The following is a 16,498-nucleotide window of genomic DNA, read 5'->3' on the forward strand; positions in this document are numbered from 1 at the left end:
GAGATGATGGATGGAAGGAAGGACGGGCAGGATCGAAAAAGAGATGTTGGATGGAAGGAAGGATCGAAAAAGAGATTATGCATGGAAGAAACGAAGGATCGCAAAAGAGATGATGGATGGAGGGAAGGAAGGAAGGATAGAAAAGACATGCCGGTTGGAAGGAAGGGAGGGTATGAAAGGAGGTGATGGATGGAAGGAAGAAGTACAGAAATATATTTAATGGATGGACGGAAGGAAGGATTGAAAATGAGATGATGGATGGAAGGAAGGAAGAATCACGAAGGAGATGATGAATGGATTGAAGGATGGCAGGATCGAAAAAGAGATGTCGGATGAAAGGAAGGAGGGATCGCAAAAGAGTTTATGTATGGAAGGAAGGATCATAAAAGAGATGATGGGTGGATGGAAGGAAAGAATGAAAAAGGAAGGAAGAATTGAAAAAGTGATGATGGATGGAAGGAAGGTAGGAAGGATGGATCGACAGAGATGATGGATGGAAGGAAGGAAGAATCGAAGAAGGGATGATGAATGGAAGGAAGGATTGACTAAGATGATGGTTGGAAGGATGGAAGGAAAGAACGGAAAATAGATGATGGATGGAACGAAGAAATGATAGAAATGAAGCTGATGGATGGAAGGTGGCAAGGACAGAAATGGAGATAATGGATGGACGGATGGTAGGATTGAAAAGGAGATAATGGATGGCAGGAAAAAGGAAGGATTGAAGAAAGAGATGATGGATGTATCAAAGGGACAATCGAAAAATTAGGGATTGGTGATTGGAAAATAAAAACAGAGATGACGGATGGATGGAAATAAGGAGGATTCGAAAAAGAGATGATGGATGGAAGGACGGAAAGATCAGAAAAGAGATGTTGGATGGAAGTAAGGAAGGTACAAGGAAGGAAGGATCATAAAGGAGATTAAAGCAAATTACTGCGGATGCTGGAATCTGAAACCAAAAGAGAAAATGCTGGACAAACCCAGCAGGTCTGGCAGCATCCGTAAGGAGAGAACAGAGCTGACCCTTTGTCAAAGCTACAAAAAGGGAGAAATAGGGAGGCATTTATACTAGGTTTAGGGAAGGTGTTGAGCCCGGCAGGCTTTCACGTGCTACTTCAACACACAATCCTGCTGCCATACCCACATGTCTGTCCTTGGCCTGCTGCAATGTTCCAGTCAAGCTCAATGCAAACTGGAGGAACATTTTCCGACTCGGCATGTTACAGCCTGCAGATCTCAATATTGAATTCAACAAGTTCAGATGATTCCCATCTCGACCATTTTGTTTTCATTCTGCTCCATAATTTTATTTCTTTTATTTTATTTATCTTTTTTGTATTTTTTCACTGTTCTGTACCTCTTATTTCTTGATTGTCTCTCTTTCTCTCGCTCCCCACTCTCTCATCACCCTTTTCCTCTCTTCTTTCCCCTTGCTACCTTCTCCCCTGTTTTCCATTTTGACTCTGCTTCACCCATCCCCCAAATCCACCACATATTTTGTGGATTTAGCAGTGTCTTCAGCCTTGGTCATTCACAGCTCCTAATCTCCCTATAATCTCTCTATACATTGTTACTATCACCTCTTTATCGCTACCTTTGCTTCTGGAACCATGACTCGCCTTCTCTCAGCCTAGTATAAATACCTTACAATTTGTCCCTATTTTTAGCTTTGACAAAGGTCAAACGTCGGCTTTTTTCTCTCCTTACAGATGCTGCCAGACCTGCTAAGATTTTCCAGCATTTTTCTCTTTTGGGCTCAGAAAGAGACAATCGATAGAAGGAGGGAAGGAAGGATCGAAAAAGCAGTGACGGATAAAAGGAAGGAAGGATCGAAACAGAGATGATGGATGGAAGGAAGGAAGGATCGTAAAAGGGATGATAGATGGATGGATGGAAGGAAGGAAATATTGAAAAAAGAGATGATGGAAGGAAGGAAACATCGAAATACAGATAATGGATGGAAGGAAGGATGGATCAAAAAAGATGTTGGATGAATGGAAGGAAGGAACGACAAAGCAAGGATGGATGGATGGAAGGCAAAATAGAAGGAAGGCATGAATGGAGGAGAGATCGAAGAAGAGACGATAGATGGAAGGAATGTTGAAAGGAAAAATGAAAAAAAGGATGAATGGAAGGAAGAATCGAAAAAGAAATGATGGATAACAATGAAGGAAGAAAGGAAGGAAAGAACAACGAAGGAGAGATCAAAAAAGATAATGGATAATGGAAGGAAGGATCGAAAAAAAGATGCTGGACGGAAGGAAGGATGGATCAAACAAAGATGATGGATGGATGGAAGGCAGAATGGAAGGAAGGAGCGAATGAAGGAGAGGTCGAAGTAGGAGACGATAGATGGAAGGAATGATGGAAGAAAGGTTGGAAGAAATGATGGATGGAAGGAAGAATCGAAAAAGAGATGATGGATAAAAGGAAGGAATAAAGGATGGAAAGAACAACGAAGGAGAGATCGAAGAAAAGATGATGGATGAAGGAAGGAAGGATCGAAAAAGGGAGGAAGGACGGATCGTAAAACAGATAACGGTTGGAAAGAAGGAATGATCAAAAAGCGATGATGGCTGGAAGGAAGGAACGCAAAGCAAGGATGGATTGATCGAAGGCAGAATGGAAGGAAGGAATGAAGGAAGGAGACATCGAAAATGTGATGTTGAATGGAAGGAACGCTGGAAGGATGGATGGAAGGATGGATGGAAGGAAGGATAGAAGGAAGGAAGGAAGGAAGGAAGGAAGGAAGGAAGGAAGGAAGGAAGGAAGGAAGGAAGGAAGGAAAGATCGTAAAAGAGATAATGGAATGGAAGGAAGCAACAAAGAAGGAGAAATCGAGAAAGAGATAATGGAAGGCAGGAAAAAAGGAAGGATCGAAAAAGTGATGATGGAAGGCAGCAAGTATCAAAAAAGTGATGATGGATGGAAGGAAGGAAACATCGAAAAAGAGACGATGGAAAGAAGGAAGGATCGAAAAACAGATAACGGATGGACGGAAGGATAAAAAAAGGTGATGGATGGATGAAAGGAAAGAACGACAAAGCGAGGATGGATGAAGGCAGAATGGAGGGAAGGAATGAATGAAGGAGAGATCGAAAAAGAGATGATAGATGGAACGAATGTTGGACGGAAGGATGGAAGAATAGATGGATGGAAGGAAGAATCGAAAACGATAAGATGGATAAAAAGGAAGGAAGAAAGGAAGGAAGGAATGAAAGATCGAAACAGAGAAGGTGGATGGAAGGAAAGAAGGACGGAATTATCAAAATGAGATGTTAGAATGATGCAAGGAAGGCAGGGTCGAAAAATAGGTGATGCATGGAAGGAAAGAAGGAAGGATGGTTCAAAAATGAGATGTTGGATGGAATGAAGAACGGATCGATAAAGACATGACGGATGGAAGGAAGGATCGAAAACGCAATGATGGATGGAAGGAAGGAAGCAATGAAGAGATCGAAAAAGGATGATCAATGGATTGAAGGAATGAAGTTCCGAGAAAGAGATGATGGATGGAGGGCAAGAAGTGAGGATGCAAGTAGGAAGCAAGGATCGAAGAAGATACAGTAGATGGATGAATGGAAGGAAGGTAGGAAGGAAGGACCGAAAGTAGAGATGATGGATAGAAGAAACGATCGAAAAAGTGATGATGGATGGAAAAAAGGAAGGATCACAAATGAGCTGACAGATGGAAGGCATGATGGATCGAAAAAGAGATGTTAGATGGAAGGAAGAAAGAATCAAAAAACGTGACGATGGATGGGTGGAATTAAGAAGGACCAAAAAAGGAAGGATCGAAAAAGAGATGATGAATGGAGGGAAGGAACGATCACAAAAGAGATGATGAACGGATGGAAACATGGAAGGAAGGATCAAGAAAAGGGATGATGAATGGAGGGAAGGTGGGAAGGAAAGATCGACAAATAGATGATGAATGGAAGGCAGGAAGGATCGAAAAAGAGATAATAGATAGAAGGAAGGAAATAAGGGGGGATCGATGAAGATGATGCATGGAAGGAAGGAAGGAAGGATGGTTCGAAAATGAGATGTTAGATGGAATGAAGGACGGATCGATAAATACAAGACGGATGGAAAGAAGAGTCGAAAACGCAATGATGGATGCAAGGAAGGAAACAATGAAGGATCGAAATAAATGGTCGATGGATTGAAGGATCGAAAAAGAGATGATGGATGAATGGCAGGAAGTGAGGATGCAAGGAGGAAGCACGGATCGAAGAAGATACAGTAGATGGATGAATGGAAGGGAGGTAGGAAGGAAGGACCGAAAGAAGAGATGATGGATAAAAGAAAGAATCAAAATAATGATGATGGATGAAAGAAAGGAAGGATCACAAATGAGCTGACAAATGGAAGGCATGATGGATCGAAAGAAAGATGATGGATCTGACGGACGGAAGGAAAGTAGAATCGAAAGAGATGTTGGATGGAATGAAGAAAGAATCAAAAAAGTGATGATGGATGGGTTGAATTAAGAAGGAACTAAAAAGGAAGGATCGAAAAAGAGATGATGAATGGAGGGAAGGAACGATCACAAAAGATATGATAATGGATGGAAACATGGAAGGAAGGATCAATAAAGGGATGATGAATGGAGGGAAGGTGGGAAGGAAAGATCGACAAATAGATGATGAATGGAAGGCAGGAAGGATCGAAAAGGAGGTAATAGATGGAAGGAAGGAAATAAGGGGGGATTGATGAAGATGATGGATGGAAGGAAGGGAGGATCGAAAAAAGAGATGACGAATGGAAGGAAGGATCAAATAGAAATGATCGATGGAAGGAAGGATCAGAAAAGAGATGATGGATGGAGTGAAGTAAGGATAGAAAGAGAGGTGATGGATGGTAGGAAGGAGATCATAAGTAGAGATTATGAATAGAAGGAAGGTAGGATTGAAAAGGAGATGATGGATGGAAGGAAGGAAAGATTGGAAAAGAGATGATTAATGGATCGAGGAACCATTGAAAAACAGAAGATGGATGGCAAGAAGGAAGGAAGTAAAGAAGGATCAAAACATAGAAGCTTGATGGATGGCCAGAAGCAAGGAAGCAAAAAAGGATCAAAACACAGATGATTGATGGATGAAAGGAAGGATGGTTCGACAAAGAGATGATGGTTGGAAGTAAGAACGGAAGGATCGAAAAAGTTATGTTGGGTAGATGGAATTAAGAAGGAACAAAAAGGAAGGATCAAAAAAAGATGATGTATGGGAGGAAGGATCACAGCAGAGATGATGAATGGATGGAATGAAGAAAGGAACATGGAAGGAAGGCCGATAAAGAGATGATGGATGGAAGGAAGGAATTATCAAAAAAGAGAGGATAGATGGAAGGAACAAAAGACGGAAGGATCGACGAAGATGATTGATGGACGGAAGGAAGGAAGCATCAGAAAATAGATGATGGATGGAATGAAGTAAAGACAGAAAATGAGACGATGGATGGAAGGACTGAAGGGTTGTAAAAGAGATGACGGATGGATCAAAGGGATGATCGAAAAACAGAAGATGGATGGCAAGAAGGAAGTAAGCAAAGAAGGATCGAAACAGAGATGATTGATGGATGGAAGGAAGGGTCAACAAAGATGAGACAGATGGAAGGGTGGAAGGAAGGAATCGTCAAACACGCGAGGTTGGAATGATGCAAGGAAGGCAGGATCGAAAAAGACATTATGAATGGAAGGAAGGAAGGATGGATGAATTGAAAATGAGATTTTGGATGGAAGGAAGGACGGATGGCAAAATACATGAAGGATGTAAGGAAGGATCGAAAACGCAATGGTGGATGAAAGGAAGGAAGGAAGCAATGAAGGATCAAAAAAGATGATGGATGGATTGAAGGAATGACGGATCGAAAAAGAGATGGTGGATGGAGGGAAGGAAGTGGGGATGCAAGGACGGAAGCATGGATAGAAGAAGAGACGGTGGATGGATGAATGGAAGGAAGGAAGGACGGAAAAGAAGATGAATGAAGGAAGAAAGAAAGGGAGGAAAGAAGGATAAAAAAAAGAGATGATGGATAGAAGAAAGGAAGGATCGCTAATGAGCTGATAGATGGAAGGCAGGATGGATCGAAAAAGTGATGATGGATCTGACGGACAGGAAGAAGGCAGAATCGAAAAAGAGATGTTGGATGCAAAGAAGGAAGAATCGAAAAAAGAGACAATGGATAAAAAGGAAGGAGAAAGGACGGAATTAATGTAGGATCCTAAAAGAGAAGATGGATAGAAGGAAGGAAGGAAAGATCGAAAAAGAGTTGATGGATGGAAAGAAGGATGGAAGGAAGGATGGAAGAAAGGGTGGTAGGAAGGAGCAATCAAAAAATCGATGATGGATAAAAAGGAAGGAGAAAGTAAGGAAGGAATGTTGGATCGGAAAAGAGAAGATGGATGAAGGAGGGAAGGAAGGAATGATCGAAAAAGAGATGTTGGAAGGAAAGCAAGAAGAAAGGAAGGATCGAAAAAGAAATGATAGATGGATGCAAGGAGGGCAGGATCGAAAAAGAGATGATGGATTGAAGGAATAAAGGAAGGATCCAAAAATAGATGATGCAAGGAAGGAAGGTCGGAAGGATCGAAAATGAGATGATAGCTGGAAGGAACGAAAGAAGGAAATAGATGATGGATGGAACAAAGTAAAGATAGAAAAGTAGATGATGGATTGAAGGCAGGAAAACAGAAATAGAGATAATGGATAAAAGGAAGGTAGGATTGAAAAGGAGATAATGGATGGAAGGAATGAAGGACTGAAAAAGAGATGATGGATGGATCGAAGGGATGATTGAAGAACAGAAGGAATAATTAATAAAGAGGTTATTTATTGATGGATGGAAGGATCGAAAAAGAGATAATGGATGGAAGGAAGGAAGGAAGGAAGGAAGGGAGGGAGGATCGAAAAGGAGATGCTGGATGGCAGGAAGGAAGGAATGAAAAAGCGAGGAAGGATGGATGGAATACAGGACGGAAGGAAGGAACCTCGGATGGAGAGATCTAAAAAGAGATGATGGATGGAAGAAATGATGAAAGATAGGACGGAAGAAAGAATGGAAGGAAGAATGGAAAAAGAGATGGTGGATAAAATGTAAGGAGAAAGGAAGGAAGTAATGAAGGATCGAAAAAGCGAAGATGGATGGAAGGAAGGAACGAATGATGGAAAAAGGAGATGTTGGATGGCGGGACGAAAGGAACGAAAAAGCAAGGATGGATGGATGGAAAGTAGGAAGGAAGGAATCTAGGAAGGGTAGATCTAAAAAGAGATGATAAATGGAAGGAAGGGTGGAAGGTAGGGTGGAAGTCAGGATGGAAGAAAGGAACAATCGATAAAGAGATGTTGGACAAAAAGGAGAAAGGAAGGATGGAAGGTAGGATGGAAGTAAGGATGGAAGAAAGGAACAATCGAAAAAGAGATGTTGGACAAAAAGGAAAAAAGAAGGAAGTAATGTAGAATCGAAAAAGAGAAGATGGATGGAAGGACGGACGGAAGGAATGATCGAAAAAGAGTTGATGGAAAGATGCAAGGATGGAAAGAAGGATGGATGAATTGAAGGAAGGAATGAATGAAGAATGGTAGGTGCGAAAAAGAGATGATGGATGAAACGAAGGAAGCAAAGAAGAAAGGAAGGAATGATCGAAAAAGAGATGAGGGAGAGAAGGAAGACAGGAATGAAGGATCGAAAAGGAGGTGATGGATGGAAGAAAGGATGGAAGGAACAATCAAAAATAGATTATAGTTAGAAGGAAGTAAGGAAGAAAGGATCGAAAAAGTGATGATGGATGGAAGGATGGACTGAAGGATCAAAAAAGAGATGATGGATTGATGGAAGAAAGGATGGAAGGAAGGAGGGGTAGATGGAAATAGTGAGGATGAATGGCACGGAGGAAGGATGGAAGGAAGGACTGAGAGAGCAATGATGGATGGATCGAAGTAAGAAGGGAAGGAAGTAATAATCGAACAAGAGATGAGGGATGAATTAAAGGAGGGAAGGAAATTGCCTGTAGTGTTAGGTGCAGGGGTAAATGTAGGGGAATGGGTCTGGGTGTGTGCGCTTCGGCGGGTCGGTGTGGACTTGTTGGGCCGAAGGGCCTGTTTCCACACTGTAAGTAATCTAATCTAATCTAAATTATAAAAAAAAAAATTGAAGGAGGGAAGGAAGGAAGGAAGGATTGAAAAAGAGTTGATGGATGGACGGAAGTACGAAAGGAAGGAAGAGAGTATCAAAAATTGACGATAAATAGATGGAAGGAAGGAACAAGGAAGGAAGTATAGAAATATTAGATGATGGTTGGAATGACAATAGCAAGGAAAGATCGATAAAGAGATAATAGCTTGAAGAAAGGATCGAAAACTGATGATGGATGGAAGGAAGGACAGAAGGCAGGAAGAATCGAAACAGTGATGACATTTAGAAGGAAGAATGAATGCAATGAGGGCAGGGTCAAAAAGAGTTGGTGGATTGAAGGAAGGCAGGATCCAAAAATAGATGATGCATGGATGGAAGGAAGGAAGGAATTATCAAAAAAGAGATGATGAATGGAAGAAAGTAAAGATCGCTAATGGGCTGATGGATGAAAGGCAGGATGGATCGAAAAACAGATGATGGAACTGACGGATTGAAGGAAGGCAGGATCGAAAGAGATGTCGGATGGAAGGAAGGAAGAATCGAAAAAGAGATGATGAATGGATGGAATTAGGAAGGAACATAAAAGGACAGATCAAAAAAGTGATGATGGATGGAAGGAAGAAAGGAACATGGAAGGAAGGAACGATAAAGAGATGATGGATGGACGGAAGGTAGCAAGGAAGGATCGGCAAAGTGATGATGATCGGAAGGAAGGAAGTATCGAAAAAGTGATGATGGATATATAGAATTAAAAAAGAAGGACGGCAGGAAGGATCGAAAAGGGGATGATGGAAGGAAGGAAGGAAGGACGGATCAAAAAATAATCATGGATGGAAGGAAGGAATGATCGAAAAGCGACGATAGATAGATGGATGGATGGAAGGAAGGAACAAGGAAGGAACAATTGTAAAATAGATGATTTTTGGATGGAAGGAATGAAGAATTGAAAAAGCAATGGTGGATGCAAGGAAGGAAGGAAGGATCGAAAAGACTTGTTGGAGGGAACGAAGGAAGGAAGGATGCAAGGAAGGAAAAAGGAAGAATCGAAGAAGAGATGCTGTGTAGGTTGAAGGAATGAACGACCGAAAAAGTATGATGGATGGAACAAAGGAAGGCCCGAAAAAGTGATTATGGAGTGATGGAAGGAAGTTAGCATCGAAAAAGAGATGAATAATGGAAGGAAGGATGGAAGGAAGGAATGATTGACAAAAGTGCTATTGTAAGGAAGAGAAGAAGAATCAAAAAAGAAGATAGATGGAAGGAAGGAACGATCGAAAAACAGATGATGGATGGAAGGAAGGAAGGATGGATAAAAGGAATGAAAGAAGTAAGGATCAGAAACAGATGATGAATGGACGGAAGGACGGAAAGAAGAATCGAAAAAGAGTTGCTAGATGGATTGATGGAATGAAGGAAGGAAGCAAGGATGGAAGAAAGACAGGATCGAAGAAGAGATGGTGGATTGATGAAAAGAAGGAAGGAAAGCAGGAAGGAAGGAAGGAGGAATGACCCAAAACACGATGATGGTTGGAATAAAGGAAGTAAAGAATGAAGGATCGCAAAAAGAGATGAAGGATGGATGGATAAAAGGAATGAAGCAAGTAAGGATTAGAAACAGATGATGAACGGAGGAAGGAAGAATCGAGAAAGGGTTGTTCGATGGAATGACGGAATGAAGGAAGGTTGGAAGGCAGGATCGAAGAAGCGATGGTGGATTGATGGAAGGAAGGAAGGAAGAAAGAAAGGAAGTAAGGAAGGTTCGTAAAAGAGATGATTTTCGTATGGAATGAATGAAGAATTGAAAAAGAGATGTTGGAAGGAATGAAGGAAGCAAGCAAGGAAAGAAGGAAGGAAGGATCGAAAAGAGCCGATGGATGGAACGAAGGAAGGAAGGATGCAAGGAAGCAAGGAAGAATCGAAGAATAGATGGTGGGTGGGTGGAAGGAAGGAAGCATGGAAGGAAGTATCGAAAAAGTTATGATGGATGGAAGGAAGGAAGGACCAAAAAAGAGATATGGAGTCATGGAAGGAAGGTAGGATCCAAAAAGATGTTGCAAGGAAAGCAAGAAGGAAGGAAGGAACTTAAAAGAGATGGATCGATGCAATGAGTCAGGATCGAGAAAGAGATGATGGATTGAAGGCAGGAAGAATCCAAAAATAAATGATGCATGGAAGGAAGGATCGAAAACGAAATGATGGATGGAATGAAGGAAGAATCGAAAAAGAGTTGAAGTATGGAAGGAAGGAAGGATCAAAAAAAGAGATGATGGATGAAAGAAAGTAAGGATCGCTAATGAGTTGATGTATGGAAGGCAGGATGGATCGAAAAAGCAATAATGGAGTGTTGCAAGCAAGATAGAATCGAAAAAGAGATATGGAAAGGAAGGCAAGAAGGAAGGAAGGAAGGAAAAACAGATGGATGAATGCAATGAGGGCAGGGTCAAAAAGAGTTGATGGATTGAAGGAAGGCAGGATCCAAAAATAGATGATGCATGGAAGGAAGGAAGGAAGGAATGATCAAAAAAGAGATGATGGATGGAAGAAAGTAAAGATCGCTAATGGGCTGATGGATGAAAGGCAGGATGGATCGAAAAACAGACGATGGAACTGACGGATTGAAGGAAGGCAGGATCGAAAAAGAGATGTCGGATGGAATTAAGGAAGAATCGAAAAAGAGACGATGAATGGATGGAATTAGGAAGGAACATAAAAGGACAGTTCAAAAAAGACATGATGGATGGAAGGGAGAAAGGAACATGGAAGGAAGGATCGATAAAGAGATGATGGATAGACGGAAGGTAGCAAGGAAGGACCGGCAAAGTGATAATGAATGGAAGGAAGGATCGAAGAAAGATAATAGACGATAAGAAGGGACGAAGGAAGAATCAACGAAGATAATGGACAGAAGGCAGGAAGGATCAAAGAGAAATGATCGATGGATGGAAAGAAGGATCAGAAAAGAGATGGTGGATGGAATGAAATAAGCATAGAAAAGGAGGTGATGGATGGAAGGAAGGAGAACAGAAATAGAGATAATGGATGAAAGGAAGGTAGGATTGAAAAGGACATAACGGATGGAAGGAAGGAAGAATCGAAAAGATGATGATGGATTGAAAGAAGGAAGTATCGAAAAAGACATTATGGATTGATTTATGTAAGGATCAAAAAAGTGATGAACGATGGAAGGAAGGAAGGAAGAATCGAATAAGAGATGACAGATGGAAGGAAGGAAGGAACGAACGAACGAAAATGCGATGATGGATGGATGGAAGGAAGGATCGAAAAAGAGATGATTTTTGGACGGAAGGAATGAAGAATTAAAAAAAAACTAGTGATGGTTAATGAAAGGAAGGAAGGAAGGAAAGTATGAAGGAAGGAAGGATCGAAAAGAGTTGATGAATGGAAGGAAGGAAGGATGCAAAGAAGGAAGGAACGAAGAAGCGAAGAAGGGATGCTGGGCTGGTGGAAGGAAGGACTGAAAATGTTATATGGATGGAAGGAAGGAAGGAAGAAAGGAATGCAAGAAGGAAGGAACGATCATAAAAGAGATATTTGGATGGAAGGAATGAAGAATTGAAAAAAGAGATGGTGGAAGGAAGGAAGGAAGGAAAGAAGGAAGGAAGGATCGAAAAGAGTTGATGGATGGAACGAAGGAAGGAAGGAAGCAAGGAAGGCAGGGAGGAAGAATCGAAGAATAGATGATTTTTGGACGGAAGGAATGAAAAATTTAAAAAAAAAACTAGTGATGGTGAATGAAAGGAAGGAAGGAAGGAAAGTATGAAGGTTGGACGCAAGGAAGGATGGAATGAAGAACCGAAAAATTTATGATAGATGGAAGGAAGGAAGGATCGAAAAAGAGAGTATGGAGTGAGAGAAGGAAAGTAGGATCGAAAAAGAGAAGAATAATGAAAGGAAGGATGGAAGGAAGGAATGATTGAAAAAATGCGGTTGGACAGAATGTTGGAGGGAAGAGAAGGAGAATCGAAAAAGAGAAGATCGATGGAAGGAAGGAACGATCGAAAAACAGACGATGGATGGAGGAAAGGAAGGAAGGATGTAAAAATGAATGAAGCAAGTAAGGATCAGAAACAGGTGATGAATGGGAGGAAGGACAGAAGGAAGGAACAATAGAAAAAGAGTTGTTACATAGAATGACGGAATGAAGGAAGGAAGCAAGGATGGAAGGAACGCAGGATCGAAGAAGAGATAGTGGATTGTTGTAAGGAAGGAATGATGGCAGGAAGGAGGGGAGGAAGCAAGGAAGGTTCAAAAATACGATGATAGATGTAAGAAAGGAAGTAACGAAGGAAGGATCGGAAAAAGTGATGATGAATGGAAGGGAGGAAGGAAGTGTCGAAAAAGAGATTTTGGATGGAAGAAAGGAAGGGTCGATAAAGAGTTGATGGATGGAAGGAAGGAAGGAGGGAAGGAAGGAAGGAAGAATCGAAAAAGAGATTATAGATTGATGGATGGAAGGATCGAAAATGAGACGATGAATGGAAAGCAGGATGGAAGGGAGGATCGAAAAAGAGATGATGGATAGAAGGAATATTGGAAGGAAGGATGGAAGAAATGACGGATGGAAGGAAGAATCGAAAAAGAGATGATGGATGAAAAGGAAGGAAGAAAGGAAGGAAGGATCGAAAAAGAGATGATGGATGAAAAGGAAGGAAGAAAGGAAGGAATGTTCAAAAACGAAATGTTGGAAGGATTTCAGGAAGGCAGAATCGAATAGAGATGATGGATGAAAGAAAGGAAGGAAGGAAAAATTGATCAAAATGAGATATTGGATGGAAGGAAGGACGGATGAATCGATAATGAGCTGATGGATGGAAGGCAGGATGAATTAAAAAAGCGATGATGGATCTGACGGTCGGAAGGAAGGCAGAATCGAAAAAGAGATGTTGGATGAAAGGAAGGAAGAATCGAAAAAGAGACGATGGATGGATGGAATTAATAAGGAACAAAAAGTTAGGATCAAAAAAGAAATGATGGATGGAAGGAATGAAGAAACGAACATAGAAGGAAGGATCGACAAAGAGATCTTGAATCGAAGGAACGATCAAAAGAGAGATGATAAATGGAAGGAAGGAAAGAAGGAAAGATCGACGAAGATGATGGATGGATGAAGGAAGGAAGTATCATAAAAAGAAATGATGGATGGAAAGAAGGATCAAAACGAAGTGATTGATGGTTGGAAAGATTAGAAAAGGGATGATGGATGGAACGAAGTAAGGATAGAAAAGGAGGTAATGGACAGAAGGAAGGAGAACAAAAATAGAGATAATGAATGAAAGGAAGGTAGGAATGAAAAGGAGATAATGGATGGAAGGAAGGATTAAAAAGAGATGATGGATGGATCGAAGGGACGAATGAAAAGCAGAAGATGGATGGCAAGAAGGAAGGAAGCAAAGAAAGATAGAAACAGATGATTGATGGATGGAAGGAAGGGTTAACAAAGATGATGGATGGAAGGAAGGATGGGAGGATCGAAAAAGCAATGTTGGATGGAAGGATTGAAAAAGAGATTATGTATGGAAGAAAGAATGGAGAAAGAGATGTTGGATGGAAGGAAGTATCGCTAATGAGCTGATGGATGGAAGGCAGAATGGATTGAAACAGAGGTGATGGGTGTGATGGACGGAAGGAAGGCAGAATCGAAAAGGAGACGCTGGTTGCAAGGAAGGTCGAATCGAACAAGAGATGATGGATGTGCAGAATTAAGAAGGAACAAAAAAGGAAGGATCAAAAAGAGATGATGGATAAAAAGGAAGGAAGAAAGGAAGGAAGGAATGAAGGATCGAAAAATAGAAGATGGATGGAAGGAAGAAAGTAAGGAAGGATCATAAAGGAGATGTTGGAAGGATACCAGGAAGGCAGGATCAAATGAGAATTGATGGATGAAAGGAACAAAGGAACGAAGCAAGGAAGGATCGAAAATGAGATGCTGGATGGAGGGAAGGAAAGATCAAAAACACGATGATGGATGGAAAGAAGGAATGAAGGAATGAAGGATCGTAAAAATGATGATGGATCGCTGGAAGGAATGAAGGACGAAAAAGAGATGAAGGATGAACGAAGATTCGAAAAAGAGATGATGGATGGAAGGGAGGATCGAAAACGCGATGATGGATGGAAAGAAGGAACGAAGGAATGATGGATCGTAAAAGTGATGATGGATGGATGGAAGGAATGAAGGATCGAAAAAGAGATGATGGATATGCAGAATTAATAAGGAACAAAAAAGGAAGAATCAAAAAAGAGATGATGGATAAAAAGGAAGGAAGAAAGGAAGGAAGGAATAAAGGATCGAAAAATAGAAGATGGATGGAAGGAAGAAAGTTAGGAATGATCATAAAGGAGATGTTGGAAGGATTCCAGGAAGGCAGGATCAAATGAGAGTTGATGGATGAAAGGAACGAAGCAAGGAAGGATCGAAAACGAGATGTTGGATGGAGGTAAGAAAGAATCGAAAATGCGATGATGGATGGAAAGAAGGAACGAAGGAATGACGGATAGTAGAAGTGATGATGGATGCATGGAAGGAACGAATGATCGAAAAAGAGATGATGGATGGAGGGAAGGAAAGACGGCTGCAAGGAAGGAAGAAAGGAAGGAAGGAGTGAAGGAAGGATCTAAGAAGAGATGGTGGATGAATGAATGGAAAGAATGAAGGCAGGAAGGACCGAAAACAAGATGATGAATGGAAGTCAGAAAGGAAGGAAGGAAATATCGAATAAAAGAGATGACGGATGGAAGAAAGGAAGGATCGCTAATGGGTTGAATGGATGGATGGAAGGATCAAAGCGAATTGGTCGATGGTTATAAGGATCAGAGGAAGTGATGGATGGAAGGAAGGAGAACAGAAATAGAGATAATGAATGGACGAAAGGTAGGATTGAAAAGGAGATAATGGATGGAAGGGAGGAATGAGAAGCAGGGGATGGATGGCAAGAACGACGGAAGCAAAGAAGGATCGAAACAGACGATTGATGGATGGAAGGGAGGAAGAGTCGACAAAGAGATGATGAATGGAAGGAAGGATGGAAAGACTGAAAAAGTGATGTTGGATGGTGGAAGGAAGGATCGAAAAAGAGATTATGTATGGAAAGAAGGAAGAATTGACAAAGTGATGATGGATGGAAAGAAGGAAATATGAAAAAAGAGATTATGGATTGACGGAGGAAGGATCGAAAAAGTGACGATGGATGGAAGGCAGGAAGGAATGGCGGATCGAAAAAGACATGGTGGATGGAAGGAATGTTGGAAGGAAGGATGGAAGGAAAAATTGAAAGAGAGATGATGGATAAAAAGGAAGGTAGAAAGGAAGGAAGGAATGAAGGATCAAAAATAGAAGATGGATGGAAGGGAAAAAGGAAGGAATGATCAAATATGAGATGTTGGAAGGATCCTATGAAGGCAGGATCGATTAAGAGACGATGGATGAAAGGAAGGAAGGAAGGAAAGAAGGATCGAAAATGAGATGTTGGATGGAAGTTAGGAAGGATCGCTAATGAGCTGATGGATGGAAGGCAGGATGGATCGAAAAAGAGATGATGGATCTGACGGACGGAAGGAAGGCAGAATCGCAAAAGAGATGTTGGATGGAAAGAAGGCAGGATCGAAAAGAGATGATGGATGGATGGAGATAATAAGGAAAAAGAATGGATGAAATGAAAAATGGAAGGAAGGCAGGATCGGAAAAGAGATGATGGAGGAATGGAGTTAATAAAAAACAAGAATGGACAGAACGCAAAAGAGACGATGGATGGAAGGAAGAAGGGATCACAAAAGAGATGATGAACGAATGGAAAAAAAATGAAGGAAAGAAGAATCTAAACAGAGATGATGAATGGATGTAATTGAGAAGGAACAAGAAAAGAAGGATCTAAAAAGAGAGGATGGAAGTAAGGAAGGAAGGACAGAAATAGCTATAATGGACGGAAGGATTGTAGGATTGAAAAGGAGATAATGAAGGAAGGAAGGATCGGAACAGAGATGATGTATGGATGGAAGAAAGGAAGGATCGACAATGTGATCATGGATGGAAGAAGGAGGGAAGGATCGAAAAAGAGTTGATGGATGGAGGGAAGTAAGGACTGAAAATAAGAATGAAAAAATGGTAGGAAGAATCGACAAAGTGATGGTGGACGGAAGGAAGGAAGTATCGAAGTAGAGATTATGGATGGAAGGAAGGAAGGATCGAAAAAGATGTTGGATGGAAGGAAGGAACAAGGATCATAAAAGAGATGATGGATGGATGGAAGGAGGGAAGGAAGAAGAAAGGAGAGATGGAAAAAGATATGATGGAAGGAAGGATCGAAAAAGAGATTATGGATGGAAGGAAAGAAACATCGAA

This window comes from Chiloscyllium plagiosum, unplaced genomic scaffold (assembly GCF_037043375.1).
Source record: "Chiloscyllium plagiosum isolate Xiang-an unplaced genomic scaffold, Cpla_swu_hap1 HiC_scaffold_45, whole genome shotgun sequence".
In the NCBI taxonomy this organism is placed as follows: Eukaryota; Metazoa; Chordata; class Chondrichthyes; order Orectolobiformes; family Hemiscylliidae; genus Chiloscyllium; species Chiloscyllium plagiosum.